This window comes from Thermobia domestica, chromosome 2, assembly GCF_964235325.1.
Source record: "Thermobia domestica chromosome 2, izTheDome1.hap1.1, whole genome shotgun sequence".
NCBI lineage: Eukaryota > Metazoa > Arthropoda > Insecta > Zygentoma > Lepismatidae > Thermobia > Thermobia domestica.
In genome coordinates, this window is record NC_137455.1 from 309,612,411 (window position 1) to 309,626,985 (window position 14,575).

Consider the following 14,575-nt stretch of genomic DNA (forward strand, 5'->3'; position numbering starts at 1 on the left):
ACTTTAATTTTAATTGTATCCGTACTTGAAGTTGAATGGTTACGTTAGTTAACATATTGGTTTTGATTTCAATGTACGGCTTGGAAATGATATTATCCTTCATGTTTAAGCATCTTGGATGCGCCAGAAAGTATACTTTATTCCACTACATTTCGAATTTTCAACGTAATTCTTAATCCGTTTTACTATTTTCTACTCTTATATCCGTACATGGAATTGATTTGTATGGAGAAATACCAATTATTCATCTTTTGTAATTGCTTAGTAATAATTGTCATTTTTATTTTATTTATGTAAGTATATAATTATTTTGCATGTGATGATCTTGTGTATGATGAATGTAGTAATTACGAAAATTGTTTTATTACTTATATTACTATATAGACTTAGCATATTATCTTTGTTCATAATTTATTTGAGTATTACATTATATATGAGGTTGTAATAAATAAAACACAATATTTAAAAGTTAATGATTTTTCTTCTAATTTTGCTAGTAAGAAAATATTACAGAAAGAAGGGAAGAAGCGAATTACGTATTTAATTTTATTCATTTATATTGATTCTTATTTAAAAAATGATATGCATTTGTTAAATATATACGTTGAATAGTTAATATTGTACAAGAAAATATGTTTGTCATTACGACTATAAATACAATTTTAGGAAACATTCGATAATCAAGATGATATTTATATAGAAATAATACATATATACAAATAATAATACTTTAAAGTTGAGTAAGAATAATGTCAACTATGCTACATATTTTAATTTACACGTTATTTTAATATATGAAAATATTCAAGTACTTTTATAATGTACATAGTGTGTATTATATAGAAAAAAAATACTATAATATAACGTCATCAAGCATAATTATTACATCTTTCCTATCAAAAATTATGTTCTCAATGGTTTAACATCAACATTCACATCCATGCATGCATTACGATTCACTCAGCAAGGTTCTGACATCAGCATCCGTAGAATAGTGTCTTACAGTATGTCTTACTGTGTAGATTTAGCCGTCATCTCTAGTTGTTTTGCTACCCCATATGTTTTAATTTGTCCTCACTTAGAAATAAATCCACGCGTACATGAGGTTTGTGAAGTTGACCTACCCAAATTAGCTTACACACTTTTATCTACATGAGCCGTTAGTTCTTACTTAAGTTACGTTAATTCCGCGATTTGCAAGAAATTACACACAAAAACCAATGGGTAGGCCAACTTCACATGTGAAGTTGGCGTGCCCATCAAGCTTTCTCACATTTTTCGACATGAATCGTTAATTCCTCGTTAGTTCTTAAAAATGTTCCGTTAGTTACGCATTTTTGTACAAATTAGAGCATAAAGAAAAATGTGATACACTTTAAACCTTTTTCTGTAACTTTTTTTGTTTGTGTTTTGTCCCAAATATCGCACATAAACGTAGATGAAAAAGCAAAGTGGCCAGCCAAGTGTTTATATTTTCAGTTATTGCCTGAAACCAAATTATTGTTACCTTTCGATGTATTCGTTTGTTACATTATTCAAACGTTGAAAATTGCAGAATTTCATTTTGTGAATCTAGAAACTTACTGCAGTATTAAGTTTGTAATCTGCATATCGAAAGGTAGTAAATACCTAAGGAGAAAACATTCGTAAAGCGTGCTGGGTACTTATTTGTCTCTACAGAGTAAAGAAGTCTTTCTCTTGAATCTGAACCTGAAGAGTTAAAATACATTAGTATAGAAGAAACGTTTTAATTTTGAAGACTGACCACAAATAATCTGGAGGCAGGTGTGTTCCTTCTATTTTTACTTTATTTCACTTTATTTACATGGGCTATCCAGAAAATCTCTCACATTTTGGAATAAATAGAAGACAAGTGAAAGTAGAATGTTTTATTATTATACCAGCTGGATGCACCCGCTTCGCTGCATCAGACCAACAATTGAGCCCCTTTCATCGTAATAAATGGAATTTTCAAACAAATGCTACACATTAAAGTACAATGACAATGAAAAACTTTATGAGGTATGATTTACAGTAATCCTATTATAATAATTGTAATCTTCCTCCCTTTTTTCTTCCCGCCCCTTTCCTTTCCTTCAAAGACATTTTTAAAAACGCTTAATTACGTATCTAATTATTTTAAATAAGAAATCCAAATACCAAATTCCGTTTTACTGACCTTCAAACCCACCCCCTTTTCTCCTTTTCACCTCTTTTCTTCCATTTTTACTAAAATATCAACAAAAAAAAATCACTGAAGCATATGTCAAATTATTTTAAATGAGATGTCCAAAAAGAAAACTTCAAGTTTCTAAGCTGAAAAGATCCGGAGATATGGCCATCTTATTAAAATACTTCCCACTTCCTTTTCCTCCCCTCTTCCCCGTCAAATTTCCAAAAATTCTTCCTTAGTGGTACCTTCCGTCAGAAATCCTATGTACTCTCGAAATTTCAAGTTCCTAACTTAAGCAGTTTGGCCTGTGCGAGGATAAGTAAGTCACTAAGGACTCTGCATTTTATATAGAGAGATACATTATAAACAAGACACTTTCAATGAAATACCGGTAGAGTTCCTAACAAGTAAAGGATCCAAATGGATGAAACGAGTTGCGGGATGAGACATAGTGCGCCTGATAGAGGATATGAAAGTATGTATACGTATAAAGTTATAGCGACTGAGCGCCATAAGAAACGGAGGGGGTCAAAGTTGATGGGAGAAGGGCTATGCTACGAGAAATACATCAAATAAACTATTGAATCGTAAAAATTGTTAAAGATATAGACAACGCAAACGGTGGTAGTTTCACGTATTGGCAAAAAAAGAATGGGCAGAGTAGATCACAAACCTCCGCCGCCATCTTGAAATCCGACATTTTGAAATCTGTCATATTTTTTTAAATGGAATTCTAGTCATGCGGCACATGTTTTGAGGTTGTGTTTTGATCAGGAATGCAATGCTGTTGTCCCTTTCGTCATCATCATCATCATCATCATAGGTATTCTGCCTTTATTGGCAGGTCACTTGCCGCAGCTGAGAAGCTTCCATGCTCCACGGTCCTCCGCTAACCTCTTCGTCTTCGCGTATCTTTCTGTTTTAATATCATCCATTAAATGTAGTCTCCTTCGCCCCCTCCCTCTCTTTCCCGCCACCATACCCACTATCACTCACAAAATGATGAATTAGATCTATTCTTTCCCTTTGGATACCATCACAACACACATCCAGTACATAGGTTTCTATTGAAAAAGCTCTTTCTCGACTCGAATTTTGACTCAAAAATTCTGTCTCATCTCGTCTCGATCGCATCCCTAATCCAGATAGCACATGCTTCGCTCGTCCCAAGTTGCTTGCTTACGAAGGTGGAGAAAGAAGTTGATTGAAAAAGATAGCAAGTGGTGAAAAAAATAGTGGTTTACGTACAGTACGTAATAATTGTTATTTAACAAAAGGTAGCTATATAAACTCCACATCAATTTCGAGCAAAAGCGAAAAAAGGCGGAAGTGGTTATTCCAGACCGGACCAGTTCTCTTCGGCACTATATGAAGCAAACTGGAAATAAAGTCAAAAATAATAATGTAATAATCATATTTCACTGTTCGTTTTATTGAGTTGTAGATATGTTTAACTTACACGTGTTTTCGTGATAATCCAAATTTTCAACATACCAGTATCTGTCTCCTAGATTTTCGTAAGTAATTATAAAGACAATCTTAAATCTTCCAAATAAGAACAGATTACGTTCACTAGTTCATAATTGACTTTTTGAGAACAAGCTGGCAATAATTGATATCTCACATGACTAGCTTTCCATTTCAAAAACTATCAGATTTCAAACTGACGGATTTTAAGATGGCGTCGGGGTTCGTGATCTATTCCGTCCATTCTTATTTTGCCAATATGTGAAACTACCACCGTTTACATTGTCTATCTTTCAAAATTTTTAGGATTCAACAGTTTATTTGATGTATTTCTATAACATAGCATAGCCCTTCTCCAGTGATGAAATGCTAATTTTTTAGGTGGGTATACGCTCCATCCCTCGTTAAACACACACACACACATATATATATTGTTTCATAATTCATATTACAGCACTTGGGGATTGAAAGTAGACACGAAAACAAGCAAAAAAAAAAAAAAAAAGTTTATTACACTGAAGTCGAAAGCGGCGTCTTTTTCGACTTATGAGCTCGGGAAAGTGCAGAAAATTGAACTTTAAGCATTAATAGCTCAAAGACTAACAGTGTTAGAAGACGCAGTGTAGTGAACTTCAGAGGAAACCATACTTGTATTTTCGATAAATGCCACATTCAAGATGTTCGGGAAATTACGCAAAATTTTATTCAACTTTGCTCCATTTAATCCACAATTATCCATGAGACGTTCAATTAATTTGTAAAATTCTGTATCTGCTTTCTCCATACTCCTGAATTTGGTATTTTCTGACAACACAGATGTGGTTTCTTCCGAAATTCACCACAACACATCCTTTAATACTATTAGTCTTTGCGCTACTAAGGTTCAAAACAGCAGAATATGTATATGAAGTAACAAAAATAAAAATCTGGATGGAGAGCTTCATATTGGAGAATAGCTATAGAAGCAATTAATCTATCAACCAGAGACTAAGAAAAAGATTACTTACAGTATCATAGATTCATTTAAGACCTTATTTAACTCTCTGTGTTAAGTAGGTCAGGTTGTAGAAATGGTTGTACTTCCAATTCGAGGCCAATTTATGGCTGAATTAACCCCTGATGCCAGCTCCGACGATAGAGTCGGTACTATCGGTGTACCCATCTAAAAGTTTAGACCAATAATTTTTTTCGAGTGGAGGCTTAAGTTTGCAGTCACGAGCGATTCATAAAGAAAGAAAGAAGAAAAAAAAAAACAAGCGACAATCTTACAGAGAGAAGCAGTATAGAGCGTTAGCCTCGCATTCGGGAGGACGTGGGTTCGATTACCACTGGCAATCATTCTGATTGGGGTTTTCCTTAGTCCTACCAGTAAAATGCCGGGACAGTACCTACTAAACAGGCCCTCGCCGATACTTTCCAAAATCCTTCCAATTATTATTATTGTTGCTACGTATCCGATACAAAATGGCAATATATGAGGTTGCAACTTTTACCTCACAAAATTCCCTGACATTTCGCTCAAATTTTCAAAATTCCCTGATTTTTCCAAGACTTTTCCAGTAATTTCAAATTCCCTGGTTTTTCCAGGTTTTCCGGTTCTTCCAGTCGCGTAGCAGCCCTGTCTCTCTACTGCAAGGTGTGTGATACGGCAGTTTCAACCGAAGAAAATTTACCGTTGAACAGCATGTTTCAAGGGACACACACGGGGACTTAAGTTACCTACGAAACGAGAGGCAAACGCCGCGCAACAACTTCTCCCGCAGTGTGGTACATCCAAAAATCATTAGGTTTTTTTTTTTTTTTTTTCCGAAGATCTGTGCGAAGCATTTATTTGTGCTGACATTCCGTTAAACAAAGTGGAGAACGTGACATTGCGTGCCTTTTTGGAAAAATACACTTGTAACCCCCTCCCCGATTCTTTGACATTAAGGAAGAATTACGTGAAAAACTACAAGAAAACAATGCAGTGTATTAGACAAGAAGTGGACGGAAAGAAAATATGAGTTTTCATGGATGAAACGTGTGATTCGGAGGGACGAAATGTAGTGAATGTTGTTGGAGTGATGCAGGAGGGTGGGTCGGGTAAAACATTTCTTTTTAATTGCGAGATTCTGGAAAAGGTCAATTATTTTACGATCAGTAAGTTATTTGATAAATCAATGCATCTCTTATGGCCTAATGGCGTCCTTTACGAAAACGTGCTGCTCTTTGTAACCGATGCTGCACTGTATATGGTAAAAGCAGCGAACTCACTGCAGGTGCTATATTCGAAAATGATCCACATTACGTGCCTCGCGCATGTTTGTCACAAAGTGGCTGAAGAAATACGTGTGCAGTTTCCTGATGTTGATAAACTAATAGGAAGTGTAAAGAAAGTGTTCAGTAAGGTCCCAATCACGTGTAGCTGCTTTTAGTCTGAGCATCCTGAACTCCCTCTATCACCTAACCCTGTTCTTGCCAGGTGGGGAACGTGGCTAGAAGCCTGTAAATACTATTTTCAAAACTTAGAAGCTGTGAAGAAAACGATAGACCCTTTCGACCCCTCCGAAGCTTCCACGATTCGAACTGCACAAGAAATACTGTCCAATCCTGAAATTCAAGGTAAGCTTGTGTACATTTAATCTAATTTTAGATTTCTTCCAGGTGTGTTTATTTCCTTAGAGAAATCTGGAGAAAAGTTGACAACTTCAATTGACTCAATCAAAAATGCAATAAGTGCATTAGAAAGTGTTCCTCGGGGAGTAGGACTGATAGTGTCAAGAAAAATGACAGATGTATTGAAAAAAACTCAAAACTCTGGAGCCAGCACTCCTGAATCACAAAGTGGTTCTCCTGTTACAGGACAACCCTAGGCCCCACGTGGTTAGGATGACCCGGGACACCATTCTACGCCTTGGATGGGAAACTTGCATCCGCCATACTCCCCGGACATTGCACCGTCCGATTATCACCTGTTCCATTCCTTAAACAATCACCTTCGAGGACGCCAGTTCAAATCCCTAGCAGAAGTGCAAAATGTACTTGATACTTCCTTAGCTTCACGGCCCATCAAGTTCTACCGCGATGGAATCCATTGCCTTCCAGAACGTTACCAGAAGGCAGTCGATGCTGATGGGGACAATTTTTGATCTTCCAGGTACGTCTTAAGTCAGTGGTCCTCAAAGTGGGATCCACGGACCCCTGGGGGTCAGCGGTACCTAGCCAAGGGGTACGCGACGCCTAAAAATTGAAATGTGTTGTAATAAAATGGATCTCACAGCTGTTGTGCAAGAAGTATTTTTAAGATTAAGAAACTACAGCTGTGGGCAATACGAGTACAAAACAATATTTATTATTTCCAATGCTGAGGAATTTCATGGATTCATCAGGTGAAAAAGTCTCTGCTCAAGTGCACAAAACACTTGTAGGACACTTGAAAGCATTAGCTGCAAGTTTCCGAAAATATTTTCCTGTTCCACAACCTAATGGTTGGATTGAAAATCCTTTCAGTAATGTAGAAATCCATGATATATAAGGTATGAATCTCTGTAACACAGAACGAGAACAGTTATTGGAACTATTCTGCGATACCTCATGGAAAAACGTTTTCAAAGAAAACTAACTTTGTAGCTTATGGTTGCGTGTGCGCTGTGAGTATGAAGAGTTGTGTAAAAAGGCGTTTCATCATTTGATGCCTTTTCCTACCATTTACTTATGTGAGCACACCTTTTCTGTTCTCTGCAGTATTAAAACCTTAAAGCGAAATCGTCTTAATGTGGAATTGGACTTAAGATTGATGGTGACAAAACTTATTTCAGATTTCAATGCAATTATGGAAAAACACAAAGAATTTAATTTCTTATATTAGTGACCCCACATTTGAGAACATTGTTTATCAAGTGGATTTCCTTAAAAAGGAAAAAAGTCAGTAGTGAAAATTACTGTATTTCCAATTGAAATTTCCTTTACTAGGAAACAATCATGCATCTTTAAAATAAATTACTTATTCCATTATTTTTCTTTATCTTTTTCTTGCCATTTGTAATTCTAATTAGTAGATTTTTAATACGTGAAATTTCAGATAGCATTTCAAGGGGTCCGCAGATCACTTTCCGAACGAACAAGGGGTCCGCGTTATCAGAAATTTTGACAATCACTGTCTTTGGTGACATATCGATGTTCGAAGGTGGTGGGTGAAAAGCGACAGAGCTTTCTTGGTTATATATATATACAGGGTGTTTGAAAACAACATCGACAACGTTTGGGAGGTGATTCCTGACACCAAGATAGGACAAAAACTATAGACCAACTTGGGTGCACAAATGCTTCCTTTCGGAGTTATAAGCTGCCAAAATTATGAAAAATTGAACTTTAAACGGCCATAGGTCCAAAACTATGGGACCTACCGTAGTCGGGTCAAGACTTCACTTAGGAACTAGTATGTCCTCTATCCAGAAATCCATGTTTCAAAATCCTGCGGTACTTCCGCAATGTTTTTATACAGGGAGTTTGGCTACGGGTTTATAATTTGAAGTACTCACCAACTACATCTATAAAAATTGTTGCGGAAGTACTGCAGGATTCTGAAACATGGATATTTGGATAGGGCACATAGTAGTTCTTAAGTCTTGACCCGATTGCGGTAGGTCTCAGTTTAGGACCTATGGCTCTTTGAAGTTCAATTTTTCATGATTTTGGCAGCCTATAATTCCGAAAGGAAGCATTTGTGCACCGAAATTGGTCTATACTTTTTGTCTGGTGTCAGGAATCACTCCCCAAACGTTGTCGGTGTTGTTTTGAAACACCCTATATATATATATATATATATATATATTAGAATCTGTATCATACTTCAAGTATATATTCATATATTCGATTGCATTTTTAATGTGTTAAAAATGTAGACTGTAGTATTAGTAGTGCTAAGTATGTCGTGTAAGCTAAGTAGTTTGGATTCACTTTATTATTAGAATTTAGTATATTCATTGATTTCACTTTCGTTGTAATCAGTAATAACTATGGAACCTGAGAAGTATGAATTTTGTTGTCACCAAAGGTTGATTCCGAGCAAAGTTATCACTTTTGTTATGCATAAGAAGAAATATACGTAACAGTGTGTTAACTGAATTGCGGATTGGATTTTTTTAGAGAATGTTCGCTTTTATTCTCTAATACAGGGTGTCCGAGAAGTCCTTCCCTGATTACAGAAATTGATAACTCAGGCTAGAAATAAGACAGAAATATGAAACTGGTGTTGAATTGTTTACAAACTATAAAAGTTTTTGTCTGTGTTAGGTTTGTTCTGTTTTACCAAGTCTCAATTTTGTTTCTTTTAGGTTTGTAGTACGTAAGAAGCCCAAGAAGCCATGCCAACCAACTAGGAGAAGGCACAGTGTGTCCTGTGGTACCATGAGACACGATCACCAACCACGGTGCAGAGACAGTTCCAGACAACATTTGGGAGGACTCCACCTGATGTCAAGAGCATTAAAGCCTGGTATGAGAAGTTCAAGAACACAGGGTCGGTTGCTGACCTTCCGAGGTCTGGTCGACCAAGAACCTCAGCAGACACGGTGGAGGCTGTGCGGCAGTCTTTTCTGAGAAGTCCTAAGAAATCGGTGCGCAGGGCCTCACGTGAATTACAGATGCCAAAAAGCTCTATCCATGACATTTTACACAAACGTTTATTGTTTCGTGCTTACAAAGTGCAACTCGTTCAGGCCTTGTTGCCCGACGACGGTACACGTCGATATGACTTTGCGGTCGAAATGCTATCACGTATTGAGGACGATAATGGTTATCTCAGACGAATTGCCTTTTCCGACGAAGCGACATTCTTTGTCAGTGGAGTAGTGAATCGCCATAATGTACGCATTTGGGGTTCAGAACCCGTCAGGGAGTTCACCAGAGGCAGTCCAAAGGTGAATGTTTGGTGCGCGTTATTGCACGATCGAATTATCGGGCCATTCTTCTTCGCTGAGGATACCATCACATCTGCAGTGTACCTGGATATGTTGCAGCTGTATGCTGTTCCTCAGCTGCTTCAGTATCGCCCGGATGTCGTTTTTCAGCAAGACGGTGCACCACCTCATTGGGGTTTGGACGTCCGTGCCTATCTCGATAGGACATTTCCTGGGCGATGGATTGGTCGTGATGGACCAACAGCTTGGCCTCCACACTCTCCTGACATAACCCCATTAGACTTCTTTTTATGGGGTTATGTCAAGGATGAGGTCAACCGAACACGTGTACCAGATCTTGAAACCCTGCAGCAACGAATAACCACAGTCGTTGCATCGATCCCTCCAGTGATGTTGGCTAATGTGTGGATGGAAATTGAATATCGCCTAGATGTGCTACGTGCTACCAAGGGTGCTCGTGTGGAAGTGTACTGATGTGACCAAAACTTTTATAGTTTGTAAACAATTCAACACCAGTTTCATATTTCTATCTTATTTCTAGCCTGAGTTATCAATTTCTGTAATCAGGGAAGGACTTCTCGGACACCCTGTATTTTTAAAACTGCATGTGTATGAGAATGTGATTGTCTACCACTTAATTCAATTTGACTAATACGTCAGATTTATAAGTTTACTTTCAGATGCTGCTATTACCAATTTCTACTTTGCGTTAGAGACCTAGGAATATGTAGTCGGACGAAGATAGAAACTTGTTCTACATGTGTATGTGACCGAGGGCAAGAACAAATGAATGCCACAAATCAGTGCTTGGATTGCACCTCTCGCAGAGTGACGTTAAGAAACGCAAAAAATGCAGGAGTAGCAACATGCATTGCCAGTGTTGCGAATATAGAAACACTCACACACGCACCAACATGGGTGCGCCATAATGAAACAGATTCATCTCTTCAGGTAGGACCATCGAAGAATTTAGATGAACAAAGTAAGATGTTCAAAGGACAAGCCAAGCAGCTAGAGGATCTCACTAAAAAGACAGAAGAGTAGAAACGATAAAGGAAGACCACCAACAACAGACTCTACGACCGGAGGAAGAACTAAAGAAAAAGCTTGACGAGCAGAAACACCTCTTAGAGGGAGGTCTTACACACACATGCTTGACGAGCAGAAACACCTCTTAGAGGAAGGTCTTACACACACATTAACAGAGCATCTTACTGAGCACACAGAGAGCCAACAGAGACAGCTAAGAGAAGCAAAAGAGCGTCTCAGTGAGCAGGCTGTTCGCACAGACGAACGATCGGTGCAGAGTACGAACAATCGGCTACAGCGCATTCAGCAGATTGAATTGATTGATTGATTTTTTAAGTTTAACGTCCCTTTCCAGCAGCGAGGCTATGAGATGTGGACCTACTGATTAACGTGGAATCCGAACCACATAAGCTCCCACCGGGAATCGAAGCCGGGTCTCCCGTGCCGAAGGCGCGTATGCTAACCAATTAGCCACGGAGGAGCTCTCAGCAGATTGAAATAACCAAGAACAGCTGAGGCAAGACGTCAGACGAAACTATGCTGAATTGGAAGCACAGGAAACTGTGGACAAAGTAGAATTGCAAGGAACGAAAGAGAAACTTGAACAGTCCATCACGATGCGACAGGACGAAATCGCTGAAAGGTTGACTACACAGAGCACCAAACTTGGCGAATTGCAGCAAATCCAGAACGAAAATCGGGAGCGAGCGGAAGAAATACAACATTAAGTAGATCAGTTGACCACTTCACTGATTACACAGCTTACCGAATTCGTAGAGAGGAGTCGTGGAGACGGTGAGAATCGTCTCTCTTTACATTCTAACTACCCAGGAACATACCCATAAAACACTGCAGCCTCCTCCATCGTATCTGTTTCTGGAAGATATAGGTCAGGTGAACCAGGAATCCTCTCTTTCTACAAAATCACAACAGCTGCCGAAGTTTCTTACGTGCTCCAAGATCAACGAATTTCTATCATTCGATCCTGATACGGATATAGACTTGCCGTCCCGTTCCTGGATCTCTGTTGGACGATTTCCCATTGTACGGAATAGCGCAGAAATTTTACACATACTGCCATAGATTTTCGAAGGTCCGGCGAAGATGTGGATAGATAACCACATCAGCCAATTCAAAACCTTCAAGGGCTTTCGCTGCACATTTCTAAGAAATTTTCAAGGTGCTGCTATTATTCAACGCAAACTCAATCGCCTCAGAGATACGAGGTATCGAGTTGACTACCGAAAATCGCTCTGAGACTTCTTCTGGGAGCAAGTAAAAGCATTCCGAGAGTTGAGTCCTACGATGTCGGAGACCGAAGTGTTTTCTAATTTCAAAAGCATGTTGCCACTACGGATCCAGCGGTAACTGATCGGTGTCCATCTACACGACATTGAACAGCTCTCCACGATCCTATGGAACAGTGAGGAGCTGGACCGTATAAAAAACCAGAAAAGGGACAGGAATGCTTATAGGAACAATCTGGGAGGAACAGCTCGTGGCCCTAGCAGGGTGCAGCAAGTGGATATAACAGCAGAGAATACCGAGAACAACGCAGGGCGCGACGTCGCGACCATCCTTACGGGCGACAAGATGACTATTCCAGTGGTCGAAGACCTTCCTCAGAAAGTGACGATGGGAGTCGCGGTGAGGAAAGGAGAAGTGTACCAAACTCGAGAAAGACTCAAAATAGGGAATTCAGTAGAATCAAAGAAATAGAGGTGGCCGACATGATACCCAGACTAAGAATCTCCGACAGATACCAGCCTTTCTGCAATGAAGAACAACGGACAGGACCAGACCAGGCAACAACGCTGATGGTCTACGAGACGAGGTACTAACACTAGCGCTAGTCAGCTGAATACCAATGCCACTAGCAATGCCTCCAATACTCAATTGGAAAACTAATAGCTGATCGACAACGGTATGGGGTTCGAGTAGACGGTCAACACCAGCTTGCTGGAAAAGAGCCCACGAGTAAACAAGTTAATGAGACGAGTATCAAAGAAGGAGCTGTGGGGAAAATTGATTAAATATCAGAGCCTGTACAACCAACCGAGCTCAATCTATTTATTGCTGCAACCTGGCTTTTCCTGGGTGAAGAAAATGAGGAGTAAGACATTCCTCATTTTGAGATTAAAAAAAACAAACTAAAAGTATATAGTAAACAGATCACCTCCAAGTATCAAAGACAATATAGGAGAGTGAAATCGTTTTAAAATAGAAGTGACAGCATGTTTTGTTTGTAAACGCGGATGGTTTTAGAAAAGTAAAATCGAAAATCATTTCACAAACAATCCTAGTTTCAACTTTCAGTTCCGCGAAAAGTAGAAATGAAAGTGCAAGGAAACTACTATAAAACCCTTAGACAATTTAGTTAAATCGTTCAAAGATCTATCAACCAGACGCCTCCTAGTGACTACTCGCGCTTACTCGAGACGGGATCAGTGACTTCGGAAAAGTCCTGTGCAGATTCTGGTTGCAATGGACACCATAATATTGTAAGTACGCTCACAAGAAGTCTGTTGGTAACCTTAGTGAAATTCACATAAGAGAGTCTTAACGTGAAAGCAAGAATGTGAACCTCTTAAGAATCATGTTGCTATTATTCATTTTATAGGCACCTTGGTGATGGTTAAATTTATATTCACTTTGTTATGCATAATTATAATAAATTAGTTTTCTTTATTTCATGCCTATAAAGCTAAGTTACTAGCTCTATACTACCTGCCCCGTCTCAATCAATCTCAATCATATTTTTTAATTATTTCTTATCGCTCCCCCCGAGGAATTTAAACTCTCGTTGTTAAGACTGTCTTGTGTACATTTCACATACTTGTAAGGCAAGACTTTTATTTTCATATTTCATAATACTTATATTTTCTGTTATGATATGCCTATAACTCGTGGACAAGCATCTTTCATACCTCTCACCATGAATTCCACTTCAGACAACAACACCAATAATAACTTCTGGTACAGTTTCTATCATTCTCGACATATATGATCCAAGTACGCACCCATCCGCGGAATTATTTTTAAAGAATTTTCTCAAGATCGCCTTAGTTAATAATTCGTCAGACTCAAAATGTGTGCAAATTTTTGAGAAATCCTTAGCTGGACCCGCTCATTTCTGGTTTTCCACCCAGAACCTTTTAACCCAACCTTGGGCAACTATCCAGTCCAAATTCTTACGCCAATTTGGTCAAGATCAGGTACCCCGTTCCCGAATTCACCAGTACCGTTCACGCGTTCAGCTTCCCAACGAACCTCTATCTCACTGTCTTAAAATAAAATAAAATAAAATAAAATAAAATTGGCAGATCAGGCGTATACCCAACTTGACTTTCAGGAATTTTTGTTAGAATGCGTTTCTAATATGTTGCCAGAATACATTCGTTGGTTTGGAACGCGCACAATTTCAGATTATCCCACGCTCCTAGATGAAGCAACCCTGCTTGAACGAACCCACCACCTTATTAACAAACGGGACGCTGAGACAAAAACACTCTCCACCTCCGCCACTGATCCTACAGCACAGGCTATTTCTGACTTATCCGATCAAATATCTCAACTCCGTCTCCACGTCAATACTCTTTCTAATTCCCAACCTGCATCTGTCCATTTTGCGCCTTCCCGTTCTCGTTCTCCAAGTCCTCATAATCGTTTCTCTTCCTCCAAACCATCCCGACCTTCTTCCCCGAACCAGACTCCATCACCTTTTTCCTCCAACATTCCCATCCCACCAATTTTCTTACAACCTCCTATCAAAACTGCACTTCCCAGACTCCTCCTTCCCCACATTTTCATTCCACTGCTCCCGTCCTCACTTCATGTGCACCCTGCACTCTACTTCCCTCCCACATTTTCATTCCACCACCCTCAGTACAACCTCCTGTACTAACTGTAACCTACAGCAAGATCATTGCTGCCACAGTACTTCTCCTTGCCATCCTTCACATAATCCTGCAAACACCCCTTCATCTACGAACAATACTAACCGAAA

General features: G+C 39.0%; 1 protein-coding gene across 2 annotated transcripts in view; it reads right to left on the bottom strand.

The window, feature by feature from the left end:
• Window positions 1-14,575, bottom strand: part of LOC145678611 (uncharacterized) — a 150,217-nt gene that overhangs the window by 28,323 nt on the left and 107,319 nt on the right. The gene's annotated exons all lie outside the window — the stretch shown is intronic.